This window comes from Mauremys mutica, chromosome 1, assembly GCF_020497125.1.
Source record: "Mauremys mutica isolate MM-2020 ecotype Southern chromosome 1, ASM2049712v1, whole genome shotgun sequence".
Taxonomy (NCBI): domain Eukaryota; kingdom Metazoa; phylum Chordata; order Testudines; family Geoemydidae; genus Mauremys; species Mauremys mutica.
Window position 1 is genome coordinate 248,564,855 of NC_059072.1, and position 27,412 is coordinate 248,592,266.

Consider the following 27,412-nt stretch of genomic DNA (forward strand, 5'->3'; position numbering starts at 1 on the left):
ATACTTCTTTCCCCATAAAATAAGTTATTCTTAAATTACTAAAGCTATATTGTAAAATTATATTTTTCACACTATTATTAACAGCTTGCCACTAGCAACACACTATAGTCTATATATGTTATCAGTAATTTCACTGTACTTCTGTATGAAGGGAAGATAAAAATTATACTGTATGTGGGTATGCAAATGATGAAGAGTCTGGACCTGTGCTTAGTAATTCTCATATGCTCCTATACTTTGTCCACCTCGACTGACAGGTACTGAAAATTAAATGGTTTTCAATAAAAATTCTGTAACCTGAAATGAATCCCCACAGGATAATTAGAGTATCTGTCTCATAAAAAGTAATCATGTGTCTGCTACTTGTGAAGAATCCTCCATAGCTGAGCAGCAGCCCCGGAGCTCCGATCAAGTCAGACCTTTAATACTCATGAGACGTAACACTCCCCTGCCCTTTATGGGCGATAAGGTATCTTGTGAGGGGCAGCATAGTGTAGCACTACCAGTTCACTAATGGAAAAATCTTTCCACGAACACAACACCTAACAGTTGTCCCAGGCTGGCGCCCACACCCCTATTCTGACTGGCAGGGGATCCATAAACCCAGCTCCTGTTACTCCAGAAGCTCACACCACCCATTCCCAAATTCATACCTTTCCTGCACAACAGCTGTGCCCTAGGACACACTGTGCCCTCAATGAACTCTGCAAATTCTGCCACCCCTGTAGCTCTGCTGAAATTGGGGGCCATTCATGCCTATGATGCAACAGATAGCACAGGATCAACCCCAAGAACAAAAAAACAAAATTAGTATAACCTACTTGAGTCAGGACTTCTTAAATCAAATAGAAAATGGAAAAGAACATGTGCCCAGTCAAAATCCAGCATTGGCAGCTACACATACACAATAGCACCTTGTGGCCCATGCCTACACTGTACATCCCCACTTAGATATAGGTAACTGAGGCACAGAAAGGTTAAATGACTTGCCCAAGGTCACATAGGAAGGCTGTGGCAGAGCTGAGACTGGACCCCAGATTTCTTGGGTTCCAGTCCAGTGCCAAGTAACTGATTTACTTTACAGTACAATCAGAACAACTGGTGCTTTGATTTCAAACCTTTTAAGATTTATTAAACTATTGCCCCTGAAAAACTATCAAGGTGAAACATTCTATTTTCCAGCATGTCCAGGGGCAGAAAAAAAAAGAAAGAAAAAACACTGAACAGAGACACATTGATATGGCAAACATACAACACACTAATACGTGTTGAAAACAATCCTGTACAATATCCTGTTCTTGCCACAACATTTTTTATAAAACCTGATAGCTAGATGTGAGTCCTTCAGATTAAAAGGTTCAATAACAACTGCAGAATTTTGGTAACTAAATAATTAAGTTTGCAACTTAAATTTGGTTTAGAGATCATAAAGAAGTATGTGTAAATTCAAATATTCTGAATGTATTCAAAAATTTGATTTGTAACATATGTATTAGGTCTGTCAATTAATCACAGCTAAGTCACACGATTAACTAACAAAAAATTAATCACGATTAAAAAAATTAATCATGATTAATCACATTGTTAACAATAAAATGCCAATTGAAAATTATTAAATATTTTTGGATGTTTTTTACATTTTCAAATATATTGATTTCAATTACAACACAGAATACAAAGTGCACAGTGCTCACTTTATATTTATTTTTTATTACAAATATTTGCACTGTAAAAAAACCAAAAAAATAGTATTTTTAATTCACCTCATACCAGTACTGTAGTGCAATCTCTTTGTCATGAAAGTTGAACTTACAAATATAGAATTATGTACAAAAATATAGTTGCATTCAAAAATAAAACAATGTAAAACTTAAGATCCTACAAATCCACTCAATCCTACTTCCGCCAATCGCTCAGACAAACAAGTTTGGTTAAAATTTGCAGGAGATAATGTTGCCTGCTTCTTGTTTACGATGTCACCTGAAAGTGAGAACAGGCATTTGCAGGGCACTTTTGTAGCTGGGGTTGCAAGGTATTTACGTGTCAGATATGCTAAACATTTGTATGCCCCTTCATTCTTCAGCCACCATTCCAGAGGACATGTTCCATGCTGATGATGCTCATTAAAAAAATAATGTGTTAATTACATTTGTGACTGAACTTCTTGGGGAAGAATTGTATGTCTCCTGTTTTGTTTTACCTGCATCCTGCCATATTATTCCATGTTATAGCAGTCTTGGATGATGACGCATCACATGTTCGTTTTAAGAACACTTTCACAGCAGATTTGAAAAAATGCGAAGAAGGTACCAATGTGAGATTTCTAAAAATAGCTGCAGCACTTGAACCCAGGTTTAAGAATCTGAAGTGCCTTCCAAAATCTGAGAGGGACGAGGTGTGGAGCATGCTTTCAGAAGACTTAAAAGAGCAACGCTCAGATACTTCAGAACCCGAACCACCAAAAAAGAAAATCAACTTCTGCTGGTGGCATCTGACTCAGATGATGAAAATGAACATGTGTCAGTTCTGCTTTGGATCATTATCGAGCAGAACTCCTCATCAGCATGGACTCATGTCCTCTGGAATGGTGGTTGAAGCACGAAGGAACATATGAATCTTTAGTGCATCTAGCATATAAATACCTTGTGGCACCGGCTTCAATAGTGCCATGCAAACATCTGTTCTCACTTTCAGGTGACATTGTAAATAAGAAGTGGCCATTATTATCTCCTGCAAATTGTAACCAAACTTGTTTGTCTGTGCGATTGGCTAAAGTAGGACTGAGTGGACTTGCAGGCTCTAACATTTTACATTGTTTTATTTTTGAATACAGCTATATTTTTGTACATAATTCAATATTTGTAAGTTCAACTTTCATGATAAAGAGATTGCAGTACAGTACTGGTATGAGGTGAATTAAAAAATACTATATCTTTTGTTTTTTTACAGTGCATATATTTGTAATAAAAAATAAATATAAAGTGAGCACTGTGCACTTTGTATTCGGTTGTAATTAAAATCAATATATTTGAAAATGTAGAAAACATCCAAAAATATTTAAATAAATGGCATTCTATTATTGTTTAAGTTTTTTTAATTGCTTGACAGCCCTAATACGTATGTGAAACTGCAGTGATGCTAACTTCTTGGATACAGTCAGATCTCACAAGCCAAGTGAGGTTCATCCACCTCTTTACTGAGATTTGAGACACATGGGGAAACGTAAGAAGTGGTGTTGCTGACGTAGCATAAGGCACTCTTTCCTTTCAGTCATTAATGAATCTATGTCCCAGCATGATGCTAAAAGCCACTGTATTACTGGACATACTAGCTTTCAAACAGATGGAAAAACAATTTATTCAATCATCAAGCAGAAACACAGCGAAATTATCTGCGGACACATTCTTGTATTTGCATATTGGAGGTGCACACATGTGCACGTGCACACATATACACACACTGATTTATTCTCAATTCCTGAGTAACTAAGACCTCATCCAGTTCTGGCATGTCTTCATCCATCCAATTCTATATCTTGGCCTGTCTCTCTGACATGTCCTCCTGCTGGTTTGCAATTAGTTTCAATGTAATTTGATCAAAAATGAACTTCAGATTTTCCTGCCTAAATTCTCTGTACTACCCCCATTTTCTGTCACTGTCAACAACACTGCTAGCCTCCCCAGAAGCTGGGTTTCATCTCTGAATCCACTCCCTCCCTTTTCCCCACTCACCCAAAGGCATGTCCAAATTAGAACGGAGTGAAATTCGGAATTTCCATTGTGCTGGAAATTCTCACATTTCAACATTTGTTTTCACCCAAATCAAGACAAAAGGTTGACATTTTGATTTTTTTTGTCAAATGGAAATTCTGAAAACATTTGATTAAGAAATGACTTCTCTACAGCTTTCATGATGCAAAACTAGGGTCAAAGGAAGATCTGCATTGCATTATGGAAGTTGTAGTCCTCCAGGGAGCTCGACCCATAGGAAGAATGGGGGCTGTTTGGAAGTAGATTAACCTAAACTGCACAAAGACACTCTAAGTGCAGAGTAAGAGTGTTCACATGGGAAGGAAATGCAGAAGAGCTATTGCATTTTAAATTCACACCCTAGCTATTTTGCACTAATTTTCCTGTGAATTCCCCATGTAGACAAGTCCTAAAACAGATATTGCCCCTGTGCTCTAGTCCATACCAGTGTAGTGAGAGGTAGCAACCATTGAATCTATATGTTAAAAAGATCTTGGGACAGTCTGCGGAGTTACTTCGGTACCCTGTAAACTGGTTGTAAAAAAAATTTAAAATAGAATTATAAACCACTTGGAAAATCATGAATTGATAGGGTCTAACTAGCCTGGATTCTGTAAAGGAAAATGAACAAACTTACTTGCTTACTTATATATTTTTCTGGATATGTCAATAAAATAGCGTATGAAGGGAAACTGATTGATATAATTTATTTGGACTTTCAAAAAGCCTTTGACTAAGTCAAAATGCCCTAAATAGTCATGGAGTGAGAGATAAAGTACTGTAATGTAAGAAACAGAAAATAAAGAGTAGGAATAAATGAACATTTTTCATCATAGCAAAATGTTAACAACAGGGTGCCACAACGTTCCATACTAGGACCAGTGTTGTTTAATATAGTTATTAATGATCTGAGAAAGGCATTCAAAATTTGCAGATGAAATAACATTAAATCTGAAGAGGAGTGGACAAAATAATGAATAGTATAGTGAAGGTAGATCAGGAACCTCTGTTCATCCTGCCACATTATACAAGAACAAGCAGCCATGAACTGAAACTAAAAAGGTAGGAAATTTACAGCTGATGAAAGGAAATAATTTTTTGTGCTATGCACAATTAGCCATTGGAACTCATTGCCACAACATATCACTGAGGCCAAGAGCTTAACGGAAGTCTAAACTAGATTGGATATTTATATAGATAGAAAGACTATCCAGAGTTATAATAGGAAATATTAACAAATAAGTGAAGTGGGGAAGGGATAGTGAGGACTGTTGTGATTATTGTATCTAAAAAATTACCCCAAATGTTAGTTGAAATGTAAAAAGTAAGTGCAAGTTTATACAATGTCACAATAACATAAGCAGTGCTATAACTCAAAAGCATGTCTTTCTCACCAACAGAAGTTGATCTGATAAAAGATATTACCTCACCCATCTTGCCATAATAACCTATAACTTTCTGCTTGCTTAGAAATTAACCAGGAAATATAGGCCAAGATATTTTCAATAATTAAATGTTATGAAACAGGTGCAAGAAAACCCCACAGAGAAACTGGATTAGCTCAAACAAAAAAGGACCTACTGATATGATTCAAGGATTGTGTTAACATTTGCTTGTTAAAAACAGGAGATGGGTAGCTAGAAGTTAATGAATCAAAATTGGCGTGGCAGATATTAGGCCTAACTGGTGGACACAATAATGAAGATGAACTGTGCCACCAGCTTTTCCTCTTTCTGGGTTTCTTAAGAAGTTAAAAAAAAAGTTCTGTTCTCCTGTCCCACCTTGAATCCCAGCTCATCTTGTTTAATCTTATCTTCCCTGACCCACGATAGAAGGAGCAACACAGACCAAAAGACTTTCTTCCTGAGAGGAAGGCCAGTATGTCTTGCTCTGTTCAAAGAAATTTGTTTTTCACTTGTGAGTCCTGAAAATAATAGTATCATGTCATCCAGTCCTCAGCCCATCAGTGGGGATACCTAATTGCCAGCACTGCAAATATATGTACAATCCTGTTCTGTTCCCTTCCTTTTGTGTTGCTTTCCCCACACTTTCTTCCTCCTGTCCTCTCTTTTATTCTCTAGGCTTTTTATCAAATCCTGAAATCAATGGCATAGCATCAGCACCGTGAGATGAGATGACCACAATCCTGTGCTGTCTAAGGAAAAAAGACCCAACCAGATGATGTCCCTGACTGGCCTGGGTACCAGGGTCCAAGCAACTGGTGCCATGGTTGACTGGCCAGCCAAAGTATCTGTTCATGACCAGCCATTCATCCAGTGTTCTAAAGACATCAACAAAAGGCATAAGTTCCCCACCCTTTCTATCCTATCTCCCCTTCACCTTGTGTCGGTCTGTTTGTTAGAAACAGGAGAAAATAAATATGCTTTACACATCAGGACTGAAGGTAAAATTAACCCTGTTCTTTTCATCAAAGAAAGGTTGCTGGTTGCTCTGATATTTTGTCTCCAGGAAAGACAGACTTTAAAGATTTTGACTGTTTGTCAATTTCAGTTTTAATATAAATACTTGTTTTAATTTCTTGTTCTTTCTTGTATTTGATTGAAAAAGTTCCAACTAGGGCTGTCAGTTAATCACAGTTAATGCATGTGATTAATGCAAAACAAGTTAACTAGATTTAAAAAATAGTCGTGATTAATTGCAGGTTTAACAATAATAGAATACCAATTTAAATTTATTATAAATATTTTGGATGTTTTTCTACATTTTAAAATATATTGATTTCTATTACAACATGGAATACACAGTGTCCAGTGCTCACTTTATATTATTATTTTTGATTGCAAATATTTTCACTGTAAAAAAGATAAAAAGAAAGAATACCCCTCTTCAGTGGGGCTCCAACTTAAGCACTACTAATGACTGCACCTGTTGCAATATTGCATGGGGAGACATATAATCTCTCAAATAGGTAGAGCCAAAACTATGTAGGGATTTATAAGTCATAAAGAAGACATTAAACTCCACCCAGAAGCCAATCAGCAACTAGCCCAGATCACATAGCACTAGTGACCCATGACCCCAGTGAGATAAGCTAGGCATCACATTCTGCACCAGCTTCAGTTTGTGGGTGGATTCCCCTGAAATAATGTAATATTTTCCCTTATCCATGGACACCAATGGCGAGTCGACATGGTTACTGGTATATTTGTATAGTCTTTTAATCTATTTATATAATGCATTCCCTTCCCCCTTCAGTATATATTTTAACAATTTTCTCAGAATCCATGCATTGTATAGTTTCTTTTCAACCAGCAGAATGGACTTCCTTAGAAGCAATTCTGGGCATGAGGCATTTAACATGAAAATTAACCTAGGTGTGTACATGTGCACAGCAAAGACTTAGGTGCAAAAATTGATGGGACAAGGCAATTAATTACCAAGCTAATTTAACTGCAAATATAACTACCTTATACATGCCAACAAATGTTGTCATTTACTCTGTAGAAGGTATATTGCAAATACAGTGCACTATGTAGTTTTAATATGTTATTTTCATGGACTCCTCTGGTGCACTCAGTCCTGGTCTACACTACGAGTTTAGGAACATTACGTTGATTTAACCCTGCACCCATCCACACGACAAAGCCATTTTTTTAGACTTAAAGGGCTCTTAAAATCAATTTCTGTACTCCTCCCCCGACAAGGAGATTAGCGCCGAAATTGGCCTTGCCGGGTCGAATTTGGGGTAGTATGGTCGCAATTCGATGGTATTGGCCTCCGAGAGCTATCCCAGAGTGCTCTATTGTGACCGCTCTGGACAGCGCTCTCAACTCAGATGCACTGGCCAGGTAGACAGGAAAAGGCCCGTGAACTTTTGAATCTCATTTCCTGTTTGGCCAGTGTGGCAATCTACAGGTGAGTGCAGCAGAGGTGACCACGATGGAGTCCCAGAATCGCAAAAGAGCTCCAGCATGGACCGAATGGGAGGTATGGGATTTGATCACTGTATGGGGAGATGAATCCGTGCTATCAGAACTCCATTCCAAAAGATGAAATATCCAAACATTTGAAAAAATCTCCAAGGGTGTGAAGGACAGAGGCTATAACAGGGACCCGCAGCAGTGCTGAGGGAGGGTTGACTGATGACATGGCTTATGGGGTTGGCTTACAGGAAATTAAAATCAACAAAGGGGGTGGGTTTGCATCAAAGAGAAACACACACAACTGTCACGCAGAATGGCCCCTCAAGGACTGAGCTCAAAACCCTGGGTTTAGCAGGCCAATGCTCAAACCACTGAGCTATCCCTCCCCCAGCTATTCCAGGCAGGACTGAATCTTCATTAAACTTTTCAAGGTGCCTGTAACAGGTGGGTCCGGGGCTCAACCCTCTGAGGGGAGGAGGGGAGCCACACCGGCCCGCTGGTCTCACAGGGGGTGCTCTGTCCTGTCCCTTTAAGGCAAGGTAAATGAAGACAGAGTCAGTTGGGGCTCAGTCCTTTTGCTGTCAGGCTGAGCTATAAGCAGTACTAACGGTCTGGCAAAGGCCCAGGCCCTCTGGATCAGGGGCTGGGCGACAAACAGTATAAGGGCAGGCCTCTTGCGGCCGGCTGCCAGTAGCAAACAGTACAGGGGCTCAGGCCTCTTGTGGCAGGCTGAGCCAGTAGCAAACAGTACAGGGGCTCAGGCCTCTTGTAGCAGGCCGAGCTATTAGCAAACAGTATAAGGGCTCAGGCCTCTTGTAGCAGGCCGAGCTAGTAGCAAACAGTATAAGGGCTCAGGCCTCTTGTGGCAGGCTGAGCCAGTAGCAAACAGTACAGGGGCTCAGGCCTCTTGTGGCAGGCTGAGCCAGTAGCAAACAGTACAGGGGCTCAGGCCTCTTGTGGCAGGCTGAGCCAGTAGCAAACAGTACAGGGGCTCAGGCCTCTTGTGGCAGGCTGAGCCAGTAGCAAACAGTACAGGGGCTCAGGCCTCTTGTGGCAGGCTGAGCCAGTAGCAAACAGTACAGGGGCTCAGGCCTCTTGTGGCAGGCTGAGCCAGTAGCAAACAGTACAGGGGCTCAGGCCTCTTGTGGCAGGCTGAGCCAGTAGCAAACAGTATAAGGGCTCAGGCCTCTTGTGGCAGGCTGAGCCAGTAGCAAACAGTACAGGGGCTCAGGCCTCTTGTGGCAGGCTGAGCCAGTAGCAAACAGTACAGGGGCTCAGGCCTCTTGTGGCAGGCTGAGCCAGTAGGTAGAGGGGGATGGCTGCCACCCGTGAGTGGGGTGGCAGGGGGGACCAGGCCCACCCACTCCACTGTGTCCCGGCCCGGGGCCCTAGGCAGCGGTCGTCACCGCTGACGGTCAGTGGGGATCCTGACCGCAACACACTGACATGGGTTCAGTCTGGTCAGCAGCCTGACTGAGGTCAGCTGCCCCCGGGCCACTTCCACTATCCCCCTCTTGCCCTACCTGGTCCACGGCGTCTGGCCCCGGGAAGTCCCACTGCATGGGCTCGTCCCCGCCCGGGCTGGGAGGTAGGTCTGGTAGGCTCGTAGGAAAGTCCGGCCAAACCGGGGGCTCCTCGGGGTAACAGCACGACAGCTGGGGCGCTCCCCCGGGCTCCTCGTCGTAGGTGGCGCGGGGGAGCTCCGGCTGGTCTTCCCAGGAGCGAGGTAGGGTGCTCTCCGTCCAGTTCAGGCAGTCGCTCGGGGCTCCCGTGGTTCCTTCGGTAGGAGCTCCCTCAGGCAGGTCTGCTCGCTCCGGTGGCTGAGAGCTGACTGAGCTGGGAAGCCCGGCTTTTATTCTTCCGGGTCGCTGCCTGACCCTCTGAGGGGCGGGCCCACCATGCTGTAGCCCCGCCCCTTCCTGTGTCCGGGGCTCAACCCTCTCCGGGGAGGAGGGGAGCCACACCGGCCCGCTACAGTCCCCCCCCCCTCAAGCCTGGCTCCCATACCTTGGGGCCAGGTCCTTCCATCTCCTCAAGGCGGGACAGGAAGTCGGCATTCGCGTGGTCCTTGCCCGCCCGATGCCGGATGGTAAAGGCATAGGGCTGTAGGGCTAGGTACCACCGCATGATCCGGGGGTTGTTATCCTTCATCCTCATTAACCATTGGAGGGGCGCATGGTCCGTGACGAGGGTGAAGGGGGCGCCTAGGAGGAAGAATCGGAGGGCGTCACAGGCCCACTTCACCGCTAAGGCTTCCTTCTCGATCACGGAGTAGTTGCGCTCACGGGGGAATAGCTTCCGGCTGAGGTATATCACGGGATGATCCTCCCCCTCCAGGTCTTGCGACAGGACCGCCCCCACGCCGGTCTTAGACGCGTCTGTCTGTAGAATAAACGGTTTGTCGAAGTCCGGGCTGTACAGGACTGGTTCCTGGCAAAGGCGGTCCTTCAGGGTCTGGAAGGCCACCTCGCACTCGGCCGTCCAGCGCACCTGTCGGGGACTATTTTTCTTAAGGAGCTCAGTTAGGGGTGCGGCAATTGTGGCGAACTGCGGAATAAACCGCCGGTAATACCCGGCGAGCCCCAGGAACTGCCGCACTTGGCGCTTCGTCGTGGGCGTGGGACAGTCCACAAGGGCCTGTACCTTGCCCACCAGGGGTTTGATTCGTCCTCCTCCCACCGTGTAGCCCAGATAGGTGGTCTCCTGCCATGCAATCCTACATTTCTTAGGGTTGGCGGTCAACCCTGCCTCCCGCAAGGTTCGTAGGACCGCGGCGACCCGGTTGAGGTGATCTTCCCAGTGGCGGCTGTGGATCACCACATCATCCAAGTAGGCGGCCGCATACTCCTGGTGGGGCCGCAAGAGGTGGTCCATCAACCGCTGGAAGGTCGCAGGGGCCCCATGGAGGCCGAACGGCATCCGATTAAATTGATAAAGGCCTGAGGGGGTAGCAAAGGCCGTTTTTTCTTTGGACGCTTCGTCGAGGGGGATCTGCCAATACCCTTTGCTCAGGTCCAGGGTAGTGATAAATTGGGCTTCCCCCAGGCGGCCCAGGAGCTCATCCACCCTGGGCATCGGATAGGCGTCAAACCGCGAGATAGCGTTCACACGGAAGTCTATGCAGAATCGGCGCGTACCGTCCGGTTTGGGGACCAACACCACCGGGCTGCGCCATTCACTGCAGGAGGGCTCGATGACTCCCAAGGCTAACATGGTTCGGACTTCTTCTTCTACCTCCTGTCGCATCCGGTACGGCAAAGGCCGGGTGGTCTCTCTGATCGTTTTCCCTGGCTCGGTCAGAATCGTGTGACAGGCCCGGGTTGTATAACCTGGGGCGGCCGTGAAGGTTTCTCGGAAGGCCTGCAGGAGACATGTAGCCTGCTTACGCTGCTCTGCCGTGAGCGAGGGGCCTATCGGGGGTTCCTCCACTCCCTTCGTCTCGGCCGTGTCCGGACCCAGCTCGGGCTCGGGCGGGTAAGGGTCGATCAGTAGGCCCTCTCGGCATGGCTTTAGCAGATTAACGTGGTAGATCTGGAGCTTCTTCCGCCGGTCGGGTTGGCGGATTTCGTAGGTCACGGTCCCACTTGCCGCACCACCTCATAGGGCCCCTGCCAACGGGCCAACAGCTTCGACTCGCTGGAGGGAAGGAGCAGTAGGACCCGGTCCCCAGGAGCGAACGTCCGGGCCCTGACCTCCTGGTTATAGTTCCGCTCCTGCTTCGCCTGGGCGGCTCGCAAATTCTCCCGGGCTACTCTCCCGGCCTGGGTTAGGTACTCCCGTAGTTGGTGGACGTACTGCAGGAGGCCCTGGGTTGGGGAGGCCGACTCCTCCCAGGTTTCCCGCATCAAATCTAAAAGTCCGCGGGGCCTCCGCCCGTACAACAGTTCAAAGGGGGAGAACTTAGTCGAGGCTTGCGGGACCTCCCGGATGGCCAGAAGCAGGGGTGGTAGGAACTGGTCCCAGTGCCGCAATTCCTCAGGGGGAAATTTTTTTAGCATGTCCTTAAGGGTGCGGTTAAACCGCTCTACCAACCCGTCGGTCTGGGGGTGGTACACTGACGTACGCAGCTGTTTCACCCCCAGGAGCTTGCAGACCTGTTGGAGCAGCCGGGACGTGAAGTTAGTGCCCTGGTCTGTTAGGATCTCCCTAGGCAACCCTACTCGGGAAAATATCTTCATCAATTCCCCCGCAATGGTCCGGGCGGTGATGCTCCGCAGGGGGACGGCCTCGGGGAAGCGGGAGGCGTAGTCCACCAGGACGAGGACGTACTGGAAGCCGGCCGCGCTTTGGGGAAGCGGACCTATCAGGTCCATGGCAACCCGCTCAAAGGGGGTCTCGATGACTGGCATGGGGATCAAGGGGGCCTTGGATACCCGAGGCGGTGCGGCCAGCTGGCACTCGGGGCAGGAGGTACAATATTGCTTCACCTCTTGATGGATACCGGGCCAAAAAAACCGTGCCAGGATTCGGGCAAGGGTCTTTTCTTGCCCCAGATGCCCAGCAGCGGGCACATCGTGGGCCAACTGCATCACGGCCCTGCGGTGACAACGGGGTACCAGCAATTGCGTCACAGGTTCCCGGGTGCGCGGGTCTCGGTCGATGCGGTAGAGCCGATCCCGTCGCAACTCGAAATGGGGCCACTGCGTGGCCCGACGAGAGTCCACTATGGAGCCGTCGACAGCCGCAAGTTGGTCGTAGGCTCGGCTAAGTGTCGGGTCCGACCGTTGGTCGCGGCAAAAGTCCGTATCGAAGCGAGGTTCTGTGGGAGCTGGCCCCGGCGGCCCCTGACGTTCTTGGTCTTCTCCCTCACTCTCCTCATCAGTCTGCCCCGCCTCAGGCGGAGGTCCCCGGGGTTCAGCAGCCAACCCCGGCGTTGCCCGGAGGACCTCTTCAAATGAGGGCCAATCTCGCCCCAGAATCACCGGATAGGCCAGGCCGGGTGCCAGGCCGACGACTACCCGCCGGGTAATGCCTCCCACCGTTAGCTGGGTCCAGGCACTCGGGTAAGGTCGGACATCCCCATGGATGCACTGTAATTGTATCGGCGTCAGACGGGGGTCGGCCGGTGGTCCCAGAGTTTGGCGGACCAACGTCTGGCCGCACCCTGAATCGATCAGGGCCTGTGTGGTCTGGTTCTCAACCGTCACCGGGATTATCAGCTTGGGGGCCTCCGCCCGGCGGGCCCGGCCGGCCCCTACGTAAACCTGCCCGAAACTGCAATCCATCTCGGGACAGTCTCGTTGTACATGGCCTGCTTTCCCACATCTAAAGCAGGGACCGAGCTCAGGGCATCCACTCCGGGGAAGGCTTGTTCTGGTACTTCGGGGGGGGCTCCGCCGGACCTTGGGCGCTCCCTGGGTGAAGGCCGGGGTAGTCAGCCGGGGAGCTGCTTCCCAGCGTGGAGTCGGGGTTTCCTGTCGGGGTCCCGGCCCGTGGTCTGGGCCTCGGGGGTGGGGCATGTTCGACGCCCTTTTCTCATCCCGGGGTCGTTCGGGCCCCGAGGTAGGTGGCCGGAAGGTGGGCCCTATCGAGGCTTCAGCAGCCAGGAAACCCTCCATGAGCGCGACGGCGTCCGCTAAGGTCGTCGGTCGGTGGCGGAGTACCCAGGCCCGGCCTTTGGCCGGCAGGGTGTGAACAAACTGCTCCAACACCACCTGCTCGGTGACCTCCTCTGCCGTCCTGACGTCTGGCTGCAGCCACCTACGGCAGGCCTCCTTCAGGGTCTGGCCACCATCCGGGGACGGGCTCCCGCCGGGTAGGTATGTCGCCTGAACCGCTGCCTAAACGTCTCCGGGCTAATGTCCAAAGCGTCTAGGACTGCAGCCTTCACGCGGTCGTAGTCGCGGGCTTCTTCGGTCGCCAGCCCCCGGTAGGCTGCTTGGGCCGTCCCGGTCAAATAGGGGGCCAGCAAGGTGGCCCACTGGTCTCTTGCCCATCCCGCCACGAGGGCCACCCGCTCAAAAGTGACCAAGAAGGCCTCCGGGTCGTCCTCTGGGCCCATCTTGGTCAGACGCAGGGGGGTCGCCAGACGTGGACCCCCCCCCGTGCCCTCCCCCGCGGGCCATTCAGCGGGGCGGGCCCGAGGAGGTGCTGCAGCTGGGTCCCAAGCTGCTGCACCAGCTGCTGTTGCTGCTCTAGCTGAGCTACCTGTTGCTGTTGCTGCTGCTGCAGCTGGGCCGCGTCTCGCTGCCGCTGCTGTTCCAGCTGGGCGGCATGCTGCTGCTGCTGCTGCAGGAGCTGAGCTGCCTGTTGCCGCTCCTGGCTTTCCACCAGCAGTTGGAACAGCCGGTCAGTCTCCATCTTCCTGGCTAAGAGGGGCGGTCCGCCGCCCTCTCACCGGCCCCTTCTCACAGGGGCAAGGGATCTAAAGGTCCCTGGTCAGGTGCCACTTGTAACAGGTGGGTCCGGGGCTCAACCCTCTGAGGGGAGGAGGGGAGCCACACCGGCCCGCTGGTCTCACAGGGGGTGCTCTGTCCTGTTCCTTTAAGGCGAGGTAAATGAAGACAGAGTCAGTTGGGGCTCAGTCCTTTTGCTGTCAGGCTGAGCTATAAGCAGTACTAACGGTCTGGCAAAGGCCCAGGCCCTCTGGATCAGGGGCTGGGCGACAAACAGTATAAGGGCAGGCCTCTTGCGGCCGGCTGCCAGTAGCAAACAGTACAGGGGGCTCAGGCCTCTGGTAGCAGGCTGAGCCAGTAGTAAACAGTACAGGGGCTCAGGCCTCTTGTAGCAGGCTGAGCTAGTAGCGAACAGTATAAGGGCTCAGGCCTCTTGTGGCAGGCTGAGCTATTAGCAAACAGTATAAGGGCTCAGGCCTCTTGTGGCAGGCTGAGCCAGTAGCAAATAGTATAAGGGCTCAGGCCTCTTGTGGCAGGCTGAGCCAGTAGCAAACAGTACAGGGGCTCAGGCCTCTTGTAGCAGGCCGAGCTAGTAGCAAACAGTATAAGGGCTCAGGCCTCTTGTGGCAGGCTGAGCCAGTAGCAAACAGTACAGGGGCTCAGGCCTCTTGTGGCAGGCTGAGCCAGTAGCAAACAGTACAGGGGCTCAGGCCTCTTGTGGCAGGCTGAGCCAGTAGCAAACAGTATAAGGGCTCAGGCCTCTTGTGGCAGGCTGAGCCAGTAGCAAACAGTACAGGGGCTCAGGCCTCTTGTGGCAGGCTGAGCCAGTAGCAAACAGTACAGGGGCTCAGGCCTCTTGTGGCAGGCTGAGCCAGTAGGTAGAGGGGGATGGCTGCCACCCGTGAGTGGGGTGGCAGGGGGGACACAGGCCCACCCACTCCACTGTGTCCCGGCCCGGGGCCCTAGGCAGCGGTCGTCACCGCTGACGGTCAGTGGGGATCCTGACCGCAACACACTGACATGGGTTCAGTCTGGTCAGCAGCCTGACTGAGGTCAGCTGCCCCCGGGCCACTTCCACTATCCCCCTCTTGCCCTACCTGGTCCACGGCGTCTGGCCCCGGGAAGTCCCACTGCATGGGCTCGTCCCCGCCCGGGCTGGGAGGTAGGTCTGGTAGGCTCGTAGGAAAGTCCGGCCAAACCGGGGGCTCCTCGGGGTAACAGCACGACAGCTGGGGCGCTCCCCCGGGCTCCTCGTCGTAGGTGGCGCGGGGGAGCTCCGGCTGGTCTTCCCAGGAGCGAGGTAGGGTGCTCTCCGTCCCGTTCAGGCAGTCGCTCGGGGCTCCCGTGGTTCCTTCGGTAGGAGCTCCCTCAGGCAGGTCTGCTCGCTCCGGTGGCTGAGAGCTGACTGAGCTGGGAAGCCCGGCTTTTATTCTTCCGGGTCGCCGCCTGACCCTCTGAGGGGCGGGCCCACCATGCTGTAGCCCCGCCCCTTCCTGTGTCCGGGGCTCAACCCTCTCCGGGGAGGAGGGGAGCCACACCGGCCCGCTACAGTGCCCCTGACAGACCTCACTGAAACGATTGTCGGCCATTGATTTCACAGAGGGAGGGAGGGAGGAGCAAATGAATACACATGAATAAAAAACAAATCTGGTCTCTTTCTTTTTTTGATCCACTCCATCTCTCTTATACATCTTAGGCTGGCAGCAGATGGTGCAGTACAACTGCTAGCCATCATCGTCTCCTGGATGCTCACCAGAGGACGGTGCAGTACGATTGCTAACCATTGTCATCTCCTGGTTGCTTGCCAGAAGACGGTGCAGTACGATGGCAGGCAGGACTGAATCTCCAGGAGACAAAACTTAAAAAGTGAATGACCTGGAGTCACTCCCATTTATGTCCAGGTGCCCCTGACCGACCTCACCACGTTTGGCTAAAAGAGCACCCAGGAGATGACGACAATGGCAACCAATCGTAATGCACTTTCTGCTGCCCAAAGGCAATGAGCTGCTGCTGTGTAGCAATGCAGTCCCATTTCTGCCAGCACTTAGGAGTTGTATGGTGACGGTGAGCTGAGTGGGCTCCATGCTTGCTGTGGTATGGCATTTGCACGGGTAACCCAGGAAAAAAGGCGAGAAATGATTGTTTGCCATTGCTGTCATGGAAGGAGGGAGAGGGGGGCCTGACGACATGTACCCAGATCACCTACAACAATGTTTTTGACCCATCAGGCATTGGGATCGTGACCCAGAATTCCAATGGGTGGCGGAGACTGTGGAAACTATGGAATAGCTACTCACAGCTACCCACAGTGCAACGCTCCGGTAGTCAACGCTAGCCTTGGTACTGTGGACGCAGTCCACCAAGTTAATGGTCTTAATCAGTGTTTCTCAAACTGGGGTTGCTGCTTGTGTAGGGAAAGCGCCTGGCGGGCCGGGCTGGTTTGTTTACCTGCCCCGTCCGCAGGTCGGGATGATTGCGGCTCCCATTGGCCACGGTTCGCTGCTCCAGGCCAATGGGAGCTGCTGGAAGTGGTGCGGGCCGAGAGACTTACTGGCCGCCGCTTCCAGCAGCCCCCATTGGCCTGCAGTGGTGAACTGCGGCCAGTGGGAGCCGCGATCGGCCGGATCTGTGGACGGGGCAGGTAAACAAAGCGGCCCAGCCCACCAGGGGCTTTCCCTACACAAGCGGCATCCCAAGTTTGAGAAACACTGCACTAGTGGTACATGGTCCCTAAAAACAATGCGGTCATGCCCCCTCCCACTTTCATTATGCCGTCTGCACTGGAGTTGCGAGGGAGGCTGGTTCTGCCAGATTTACAGCACTGGAAAAATTGCATCCACCAGAGAAATAATCCATTGGGCTGTTATGGCCAGAATCCAAGTGCTTTTCACTGCCTGAATGGGCCAGAACAGAAACCAGAAGTTGGCCCCAAGGCTGGAAAATTTCATCTCAAAACTTGAACATTTCAGCAAGTACTGAATGGGAGGTGACATAGAAACTCTCACGCACCTTTAACTATAGTGGTGTCTATCAGGTGCCCACTGTAAAACCAACTTTAGAATAACCTTCCTATCCACGCTTGTGCTATCTAGAAGAAGGAATATCCTGCTCCTGAAGGTTTACAATTTTTTAAAACTGTAGCCTGCTGCTGCTTCTGACGACAACCAGTATGCCAGAATCCCAAGTATTGGAGGCAACAAACAGAGAAGGAAAGTCCTCAGTTAATTTATGGATTACCTTTTGCTGGTTTTCTACAGATTTTCAAGATACCCCTATCCACTGTTGGATTCTGGCCATAACAGCCCAGTGGATAATACAGATACTAACAATGATGAGGCAGTTGCTGTGCTTATATGCCTACTTAAGTTAATAGGGATTGTTTTGCGGCTTGCCTTGTCCTCCCCACACCTTCATTTCTTTCACCCACCTGTTCTTTTTGTATCTTCTGTATAGATTGTAAGCTGTTTTTGTCAATGACTGTCTTTTGGCTATATGCATATAGGTGCTGAGAGCAGTGGAGCTCTGATCTCTAGACTGGCAGAAAATAACTAATAACAATAACAATATGCTACAATGCTTTGTATTTGGATATTAAATATTCATTCATGAATATGAGCAACTCACTTCAGAACTAGCAGGTGGCTATTTCAAGCAAATACAAGTAATTATACAAATACACATATACACACATATATGTATTTATGGTAAAACAAGTACTCAGTGTAAATTCACGAAGAATCCAGATATACCCTGCGCTGTGAATATTCCCGATATTTTAAATCAACCAGTCTTATGAGTATGCATATCCCATTCTAGTATGGAAAATATTTCCACATACACTGTATGCAGTTTAGGAGACACAAAGGGCAGAGGATAACAAACGCCCATTGCTGAATGAAGTACTGTATTTCATACACTGTCGGATGAAAAACATATCAGGAAAATTGTCAAGAACAATGCTCTGTAAAAACTAGAGGTATTGTATTGTATGTTGTTCTGTCAAAATAAAATACAAAGATAGAACAAAAGATGTATGGGAGAACAAAAACAAATCCATATTAAGATCACAGGCCTACTGGTTTGCTCTTCAGGGCAGACATCTATTTGGTGGCATAGAAAATAAAAGTGTCTGCAATGTATGCTCTCAACAGCTAAGCATGCAGGTGGGCGCACAATGGTTTGAGGGATACTTTTAAAATGACATACCGGTAGTTCAGAATTTGCACAAAATTGAAGGTGCTATGCACAGAGGGGATGATTAGGCTGTTTTTTTTCTTATTAGGCTAGAGTCCATGCAACAAAGCAGCCTTCTAAATGTCATAAAATGGGTTAACCCACTCCGTCTAAAACTGGACTGAAACCCATATTAGATGAGATGATTAAAAAAGTGCAAGGTGTACAGACATATACTGAGTAATTAGTGGACTATAATGAGAAGCTGAGGCTGGTCAGGCCTCAGCTGGAGTATTGTGTCCAGTTCTGGGCACCGCATTTCAAGAAAGATGTGGAGAAATTGGAGAGGGTCCAGAGAAGAGCAACAAGAATGATTAAAGGTCTAGAGAACATGACCCATGAAGGAAGGCTGAAATAATTGGGTTTTTTAGTTTGGAAAAGAGAAGACTGAGAGGGGATACGATAGCAGTTTTCAGGTATCTAAAAGGGTGTCATAAGGAGGTAGGAAAAAACTTGTTCATCTTAGCCTCTAAGGATAGAACAAGAAGCAATGGGCTTAAACTGCAGCAAGGGAGGTTTAGGTTGGACATTAGGAAAAAGTTCCTAACTGTCAGGGTGGTTAAACACTGGAATAAATTGCCTAGGTAGGTTGTGGAATCTCCGTCTCTGGAGATATTTAAGAGTAGGTTAGATAAATGTCTATCAGGGATGGTCTAGACAGTATTTGGTCCTGCCATGAGGGCAGGGGACTGGACTCGATGACCTCTTGAGGTCCCTTCCAATCCTAGAGTCTATGAATCTATGAAATGTCATGTTTTCATCATGCAGCTATTTGTACCAAAGGGTTTACATTTAATAAAGAGGCTATTTAAAGGCACTGGTTTACCATATAGAAAAGTAAATCTCATTTTATATGTTTAACTGCTTAGGGTAAGGATTTCAAATATAATGCAGCTCTTCAGTGATGAAGATACTTTCCCCTTGATATTAATGCTGACTACAAATCTTTGCTCTTGAGTTTGTCTGAACATGAAATGAATTTGTGTGATGTCCAAACAGCTTTAGCTTGTCCCTGTAATTGTTTACAGTGTGCACAGTTTTGATGTGCTGGGCCAGATTGTCCTTTCAGTTACAGCAGGGTAAAGCAGGACTGACATGACTGGACTGAAGTTATCCTGGATTTACCTCACTGTTACTGAGCAGACACTAACCCACTGTTTTATTTTACAAGCTCTTTGGATGTTTTTTGTAAAACAGAAAATTAAAATAATCTAGGGAGTGAACTGAAGGTAAATCCTCCATTCCTCCTGCACCAAGCAAGAGCTGCCAGGCTTGGCATAGGGGTTTCTGCAGGGGTGGAAAGAAATTCTCCCTGAGAAGCTCTCCACATGTCGGAGTGTCTGCAACTTACCATCTGGGCACCTGTAAAGTAACATCCATATTGTGTTATTATGACAGCATTTACTGCATGTCTATACTGCAAGCTGGGAGTGCGCCTCCCAGTCCAGGTTGCTTTGCTCAAACTAGTGCATTAAAAATAGCAGCATGACTGTGCAGGTATGGGCAGTGGCTTGGTTTAGCTGCCTGAGTTTGGGTGGTGGCTAGCTCGAGCTGACACCCATGCCACAATGTGCACACTACTATTTTTAGCACACACTAGCTTGAGCAGAGCTAGTGCAAGTCTGTCTACCCAGGCTGGGAGGCATGGTCACCCCTGCAGCCAAGATCATGAGAGCAGGGCCAGCTCCAGGGGTTTTGCCGCCCCAAGCAGCCAAAAAAAAAGAAAAAAAAAAGCCACGATCACAATCTGCAGCAATTCAGCGGGAGGTCCTTTGCTCTGAGCGGGAGTGAGGGACCCTCCGCCGAATTACTGCCGAATACCTGGACGGGCCACCCCTCTCTGGAGTGGCCGCCCCAAGCACCTGCTTGCTAAGCAGGTGCCTGTAGCCGGCTCTGCATGACAGCATTGTTCTAGGCAATTTACAAGCACATAATGAAGGACAGTCTCTGCAGTGTAAATAGCAGTCTAAGCCAGACAGAGAGTGGAAATGAAAACAGAGAGGTGAAGTAACTTGCCCAAGGTCACTTCGCAGCACAGCCAGAAAGAAGATCTTAGCTCTCTCAATTCCCAATCCAGTGGCCTGTCCACTAGATCACTCTGTTTGTCTGTTTTTTCAAACACCAATTGCCAGAAATATATTATTCAGTCAATACTATTTATATAACTTAATAATTTCACTATGCAAAGCCTCCAATATTGTTAACAATTTGCAGCCAAGTATTTACAAAATAAATAACTACACAATTAGATTAAAATCCTATTAGTTTTGCCTCCAACCGTAAGGCTTTTCTAAGTCTCCAGGGGTGTTAATTGATATGTTTTTGTAAACAAATGTGTGATGCTCTCTGTAGACTGATGAAACAGTACCCTTATTTTTTTTTTAAACAGGATTTTAGATTCAAGTGCCAACTTCCCCTGCACCTTACTTATGCTTACATACCTAACCCTGCTATCTGTAGGACTGGGATATCTCCAACTAAAAGGGAAAAATATTACTTTATAATTTAATCTTCATTTTCGTTTGGTTTTCAAATGTATAAAGGAGCCTTATTTAACTATAAAGAACTATTCAATATTTCTATTCCAAGGAAATTCAACCTTGTAGAAGTATGTTATGTAACATGGTTGAATTTGTTTGCTTTTTGTTCACATTATTCAGTGGAAAAATACAAAATGCTGTAATGACCTCCTAAATCTGACTTTAAAATTCAGTTTATTTAGAATGCAAAAATGCACATGAAATTTAATCAGTATCTCAAGTCACATTATGTACTACAGGAAGTGAGCAAATAAATTAGCTGAACTGGGACATAGTCCCAGATCCACCCTTACTTGGTTACAGCACCTTTTCCTAGGAACTTCCAGCAGGGGAAGCTCTTAGCACATCAGTGTCTCCAGACTTCTTCAAGAGACAACAAAGTTTAGTCAAGACCAGGCAAAGGAGGAAAAAAAAATAAAGAAAAAGCAAATGGCAATGTAATAGCTGTATTGGCAGTTAATAAGAATATAGTCCAATTAAATGCCTTTGCTGTGTTTTGAATGTCTTTATCGCCTGTATAGAAAGTTTTCAACTTTTTTTTTTGGTATAAATTTGGGTTTCACTAAAGTCCATCAGTGAGAGAACAGTCATCCACTTCGAGGCTGACAGCCAGTCTTCAAGCTTTATGTTTTCCATACTAATCTCTCATCTGCGGGTTACTGAAAACTACTTGCATTTTTGTTCCCAGTTCACCTTGGTGAAAAAACCCAATTCCATAAATGATAAATCCAGTGTCTGCAGAAAGACAGTCACCTAATTGCACAGTGAAGCAGAAGAAAGCCTTGCAAATGGTATACAATTTTCAAAGTGTTCCAAGCCTTAGGCAAAAGCCTTTCAACTGTGTCTAAAACTGAATGATAAAATATGTTGTACAAATTATCTGTGAACAGGAAACATGTGGTAGTGGCAGGGGACTGAAATGTAACACTTGTAAAGAAATAGGAACTGCCAGTCATTAATACCCTTTTACTTTTCTTTCAGTTGCAAGTTCCATCTTTTTTTTTTTCACCATCAGTTGATGTTCAAGTTTATAATAAAACATTTATCAGATCTCACTAGGCCAATTACAGCGTTTGTATCAGAAACAACAAAAAATAATACCCCGCATGTGGCTAAAGGTTTAGTTTTGTCCCTTTTTTACATACTCTTAAAATGTTTCTGTTTAATCATTTTGAGAATGCATGTGGATGGAATTTTGAAAAAGCCTGAGTGCTCCAGAAATGGATAATTTGCCAATCCACAATATTTTGGACCCAGGTAACCATAAATTGAGAAAAATTTCTCAAGTCTTGTCTATAAAATATAATAATAATAATTAATAATTTAATAATAAATGTCAAGCACAAGTACTATTCAACAGGAAACAGAGAAGGCTGTATTCTGAAAGGTCATTTCTTCTGCCTGACTCTTTAAGTTCCTACAGTGATGGTGTATCCTAGGATAGCTCCTGTTTTTTAAAGATATAATCCTTATCACCAATACCGACTCCTGTGCATGGTGGTCCTCACTTATGGAATTTTTAATAGTTTATCTCCAAAACAACACTTCAGGGTTTAAAAAAAAATGTTTCTATTTTGTGCTTCACCTTGCAGAAAAAAAGTAAACTTTTACCTAGTTTCAGAAAATTATCCGGGGAAGCAGAAACACTAGGAGATTTAAATCTAGTACATAAAAAAATCCACTTTCAACCACTCAAATTCGAAGTCCTTTATGACGCACTTGGAAGGGGTTCTTTGGGCCTTGATTTAGCAATGCACTTATGCATGTGATTAACTTTAATAATGTGCTTAAGCTCATCACTGCTCAGCAAAGTGTTTAAGTGCTTTGCTGAATGACAGCCTTAGTTTTTATTTTAAAACCTTGCTCTAGGCTTTGTTCCTTTGTTGTGTGTTACCTGTCTAATTAGATCACATAAGGTGTGCTTAGTCTACTGTGGTGTCAATGCCTCACCATCATGGGAGCTTTACTCAAGGCATAGAGGTGCTCTTTGTGGATGGAAACATGTAACCCTATGCACTGAGAGATGTTGATAGGACAAATTACTATAAAGCTAAATTATATGGGTAGGATTTTTCAGAAGTGCCCCGTGCTGGCCTAACTTTGCTGCCATTGAAGGCAATTGGAAAACTCCCACTGACATCAATGGGAGCAGAGTTAGGCCAATTGCTAAATATTTTTGGAACTCCCACCAATAATAAGTAATATGGGGAAGTTTACACTTCCACTTCCTGGGCTGTGGATCAGCAGAGAACTTCTGCTTTGGTTGGGAGGTGCCAATCTGGCATCTTTCATGAGCACTAAATTTACCTGAAACTTGTTTTTAAAAAAAGGAAAGAAAAAAAAACAAACCACTGTCTGGCCTGGCAGACCAAAACATTGCCACAGAGTGGAGAGAAATTCAGAGCCAATGCAGTCCCCAACTCCTCAGGCTGTGAGAGCTACTTGCTTCTACTGGATGCTCAGACACTAGGGGTAAAATACCTTATATTAGTTTCATATAGCCTTCTCAGGCTGGTTCATGGAATATAGCTAATTGGCTAAGATGGAAGCCACATCCAGTTGAATTTATTCCTTCACACAACACACAGTCAACCTGTGGAACTCCTTGCCAGAGGATGTTGTAAAGGCCAAGACTATAACAGGGTTAAAAAAGAACTAGATAAATTTATGGAGGATAGGTCCATCAATTATTAGCTATTAGCCAGGATGGGCAGGGATGGGGTCCCTAGCCTATGTTTGCCAGATGCTGGGAATGGGTGACAGGGGATGGATCACTTGATGATTACCTGTGCTGTTCATTCCCTCTGGGGAACCTGGCAATTTGCCACTGTTGTAAGACAGGACACTGGTCTAGATGGACCTTTGGTTTCACCCAGTATGGCCGTTCTTATGTTCTTATGAATGGATGACTGTCAAAAAAGTCTTGAGAAGTGAAGTGAAATAAAAGGTAAGGAAAAAGAGTATTCCTGATCAAACAGATACCCCCAAATGACTACCTGTAATGTGTTTCCACAAGCTGCCATTGACTTGCCTTGATAAAAATATAATGTAGTTTAATGCACATTTTCAGAGTAATTTCTCTTTTAGATTATAAACCCCAGTTTGAAGGAATGCTGATCCTGAGAAAGAGCTGTACAGCACAGTGGGTTTGCATGTTTTCATAATAATAATAATTTACATTTTTATGGAGCCTTTAATTCAAAAGCATCCCAAAGTGCTTTATAAACACTCTCCATAGAATGCCACAGATATGCAACCACATAGAGAATGACAGTGTAAAGGGGAAACTCTGTGAAAAGGAGGCAGGAGCAAACCCTTACTCTCATGAAAAGTATTATGTGATCTTTAATGTCTACATAGAGCAGATGGAGCCTCATTTTTTTAAAGATCTCATCCAAAAGAGTCCCCCATATGATGTGCAATGAGCCAAATATATATATTTGGGAAGGATAAAGACTGAAACAACCCCAATGAGATTGGGCTTTGTGGTATTAAAGGACCCCAATTTGAAAGTTAGGCTTTAAGTTAGTGTTTCTCAAACTGGGGTCGCCGCTTGTGTAGGGAAAGCCCTTGGCGGGCCGGGCCGGTTTGTTTACTTGCCCCATCCGCAGGTCCAGCCGATCGTGGCTACCACTGGCAGTGGTTCGCTGCTCCAGGTCAATGGGAGCTGCTGGAAACGGTGTGGACCCAGGGACTTACTGGCCGCCGCATCCAGCAGCCCCCATTGGCTTGCAGCGGCGAACCGCAGCCAGTGGGAGCTGCGATCGGCTGGACCTGTGGATGGGGCAGGTAAACAAACCATCCCGGCTCTCCAGGGGCTTTTCCTATACAAGCGGTGACCCCAGTTTGAGAAACACTGTTGTAAACCCTAAAAATATGGGTAGAAGGACTCCAAGTTAGGTGTAGTACTACCTGAAATTACTTTAAACTCTTTTTTTAAACTGAGTAGATTTAAAGTGACCCAGTCAACATAAAATGTAGATTCCTTGCCAAACAACATAGTTAAGAAAATAGAGGGATGAACCCGTTTAATTAAAATCAAAAGCGACCCAGACTTTTACTTAAATTCAAACTGAACCCAAATCTTTCTGAAGTCTGAAAAAGTTTGGTTCACTTTTATTCTAAAATAATGTTTCAGTTTGGAGCTTCTCTATATATCCTTCTTCCAGCATCTGAATTGTAAGGCCAGAATACTGCAAGAAAACCTTCTCATATAATTTTCCTGCCCAGTTTATTAGAATCAAGAGATTTGGGTAAGTATCTGAATCTTTAGATGCTTATCCATACCAAATCTTTAGATGCTTATCCATACCAAATTTCTCTCAGCTTATATAGAGTTTATCTCATCATTTTCTATGATGAGTCCTTTTACATCAATTATTTCTGACCCTCCAAAATTAAATATTTCAGTACGCACATATTTCTAACTGCATTTACCCGCAGCTGCCCCTTTTTTTTACACAGAAACAATGTTTAATTACTAGGGAATCAGCTTTTCTTGCATTGAATCATTTTTAGATATCTGGGGCTTGAATCTCATCTCACACTGGTTTATATCAAATCTAGCTCCCTTGAGGTAGACATCCTGAGATGTCTTTCTTTTCGGCTCTCCTCTGTTTCATTATTATTCTCCTCTCTCATACTCACATTCTGTCTTTCACCACACTTTCTCTCATACTTCTCTCACTAGTCTACCCCAGTGAAACAGGTATATTAGAGCTACTTAGGCTACATAATCAGCTAGGCTGATCAGTAGAAAAGATATACTTTTACTGGGTAAAATATCTAATAGGAAGTCAGTTAATGCTTTTCACTGTCTGGCCACTGCTCTGGGAAAACAATGGTTGCATTATGAGTCTACAGGCAAGATTCTCAGCTGGTGTAAACGAGTGTAGCTCCATCAACGTCAATGGAGCTATGCCAGGATATACCAGCTAAGTCTATTTATTCCAGCTGAGAAACCAAAACACACATCTGTAACAAGGTTGCACTCTCCAAAACTCATAGTTACATGGAAGGTACGTTGCATGGAATCTTACACCCCAATATAGCTTGCAAGAACAACTAGTCAATGGTAACTATTAAAACTTGTACAGTTCTTTGAAAGAGTATCAAGTACTAAGTATCATTAACTACTCTCAAAACCCATTGTTCAACCTAAGGGCTAAACTCTACAATCAGATCCGGGGGGAGGGGGGGGGAAGAGGGCAGGCTTTCCACTGAGCACCTTTTGGGGACAGGTTCTCCAGAAAACAAAATGATGTTAGCCTTTAAATTGCACAACTGGTATGTGGCAGCTTCCTTGGATGTCTGATCCTTTTATTACCCAGAATGAAAATCAGCATTTCAGCCTTGTTACAGCCTATAGTCTCTTACTGACAAGCAGCCCAGTTTCAAGATAACTCTTTATTCTGAGTGGGACCTATGTGCAAAAATGAGGTTACAAAACTTCCTACAATTCTGTGTAGCTGCAGCCTGCCAGTAGTCTGTCTTGGGCTCCTCTTTTTCTGTTTCAGCAGGAAGTGTATCCTGGCAACCAACGACTGCCACTAGACTGTACAGGAAGTGTTGATTCTGCATTTCCTGGAGGACTTACTCTATATCACACCTTCCATTTTTTAGATCCCATTTGAAAATTCCCTGACTGAACTAAACCTCTATTAAATTAAACAATCAAACTATAAAAAATACAATAACTAACGTAACTCTTCAAATTGCTTAAACTCAACGTTAATATGTTTCAATCAGTCTCTTAAGGCATTTCAGCAACCTTCCTGGTCTGCATTGCAAATCCTCCTTAGGCAAGTCCTTGTCTGCTCAGTTTCATGGTCAATAGCAGGGTCAGTTTGTGAATTGATTTCAACTTGTGCGTCTACCCTCACTTCACATCTCTTGGCCAAGTTGTCAAGTATCTTGAGCAGATGTTTACAATTCATTCATAAAATTTTGCCTTCATCTGTGATCTCTGAGAATGAGTGAGGTGACTCTTGTCTGATCATTATAAGTCTGACTCACCAGTGCCCATCTTGCCAAATTCTCACCAAGTCTTTGTTTTTAAATGTGGAAGAGGTCTTACTCCTTTATTGTAATATATTGTCCAAATGTAAAAAGAACAGGAGTACTTGTGGCACCTTAGAGACTAACAAATGTACTTTCCTTTACTGTCACAGACTCTTTAGTCATCCTTTGCTTTTCTCCCATATCTGGTATTTAAGTATTTATGTGTTTGTTGTAGAGGAGTTCAGCTGGTGACTTTCCAGATTGCTGTAGTATAGCTCTAGAATTGAGTAGTGCTAAAAATGTATCTTCGGTTCCATCCATTGCTCTTTTGAATAAGTTTTTTGCTACATGTACTCTACAGTCAGATAATTCATTTGCTTGAGGATATCTGGGACTAGATGCCTATACCGACAGTCAGACATTTCAGCAAAGTGCAGGAATTCCCTACTCTTGATCTGGGGTCCACTGTCAGTTATTGGCTTTCTTGGAATTCCATGATGTGCATTATTGCCTAACAATTGTTGCTGCTGTGGTAGCTTCAAGTATGTTTGCTTCTGGAAAATAGATAAAGTAGTGCATTACACCCTAGTGATCATGTCTTCCCAAGTTGAACATGTCAATTCCAACTTTGTCCCAAGGAATTGCAAGTTGTTCATGTAGTATCTTTGGTT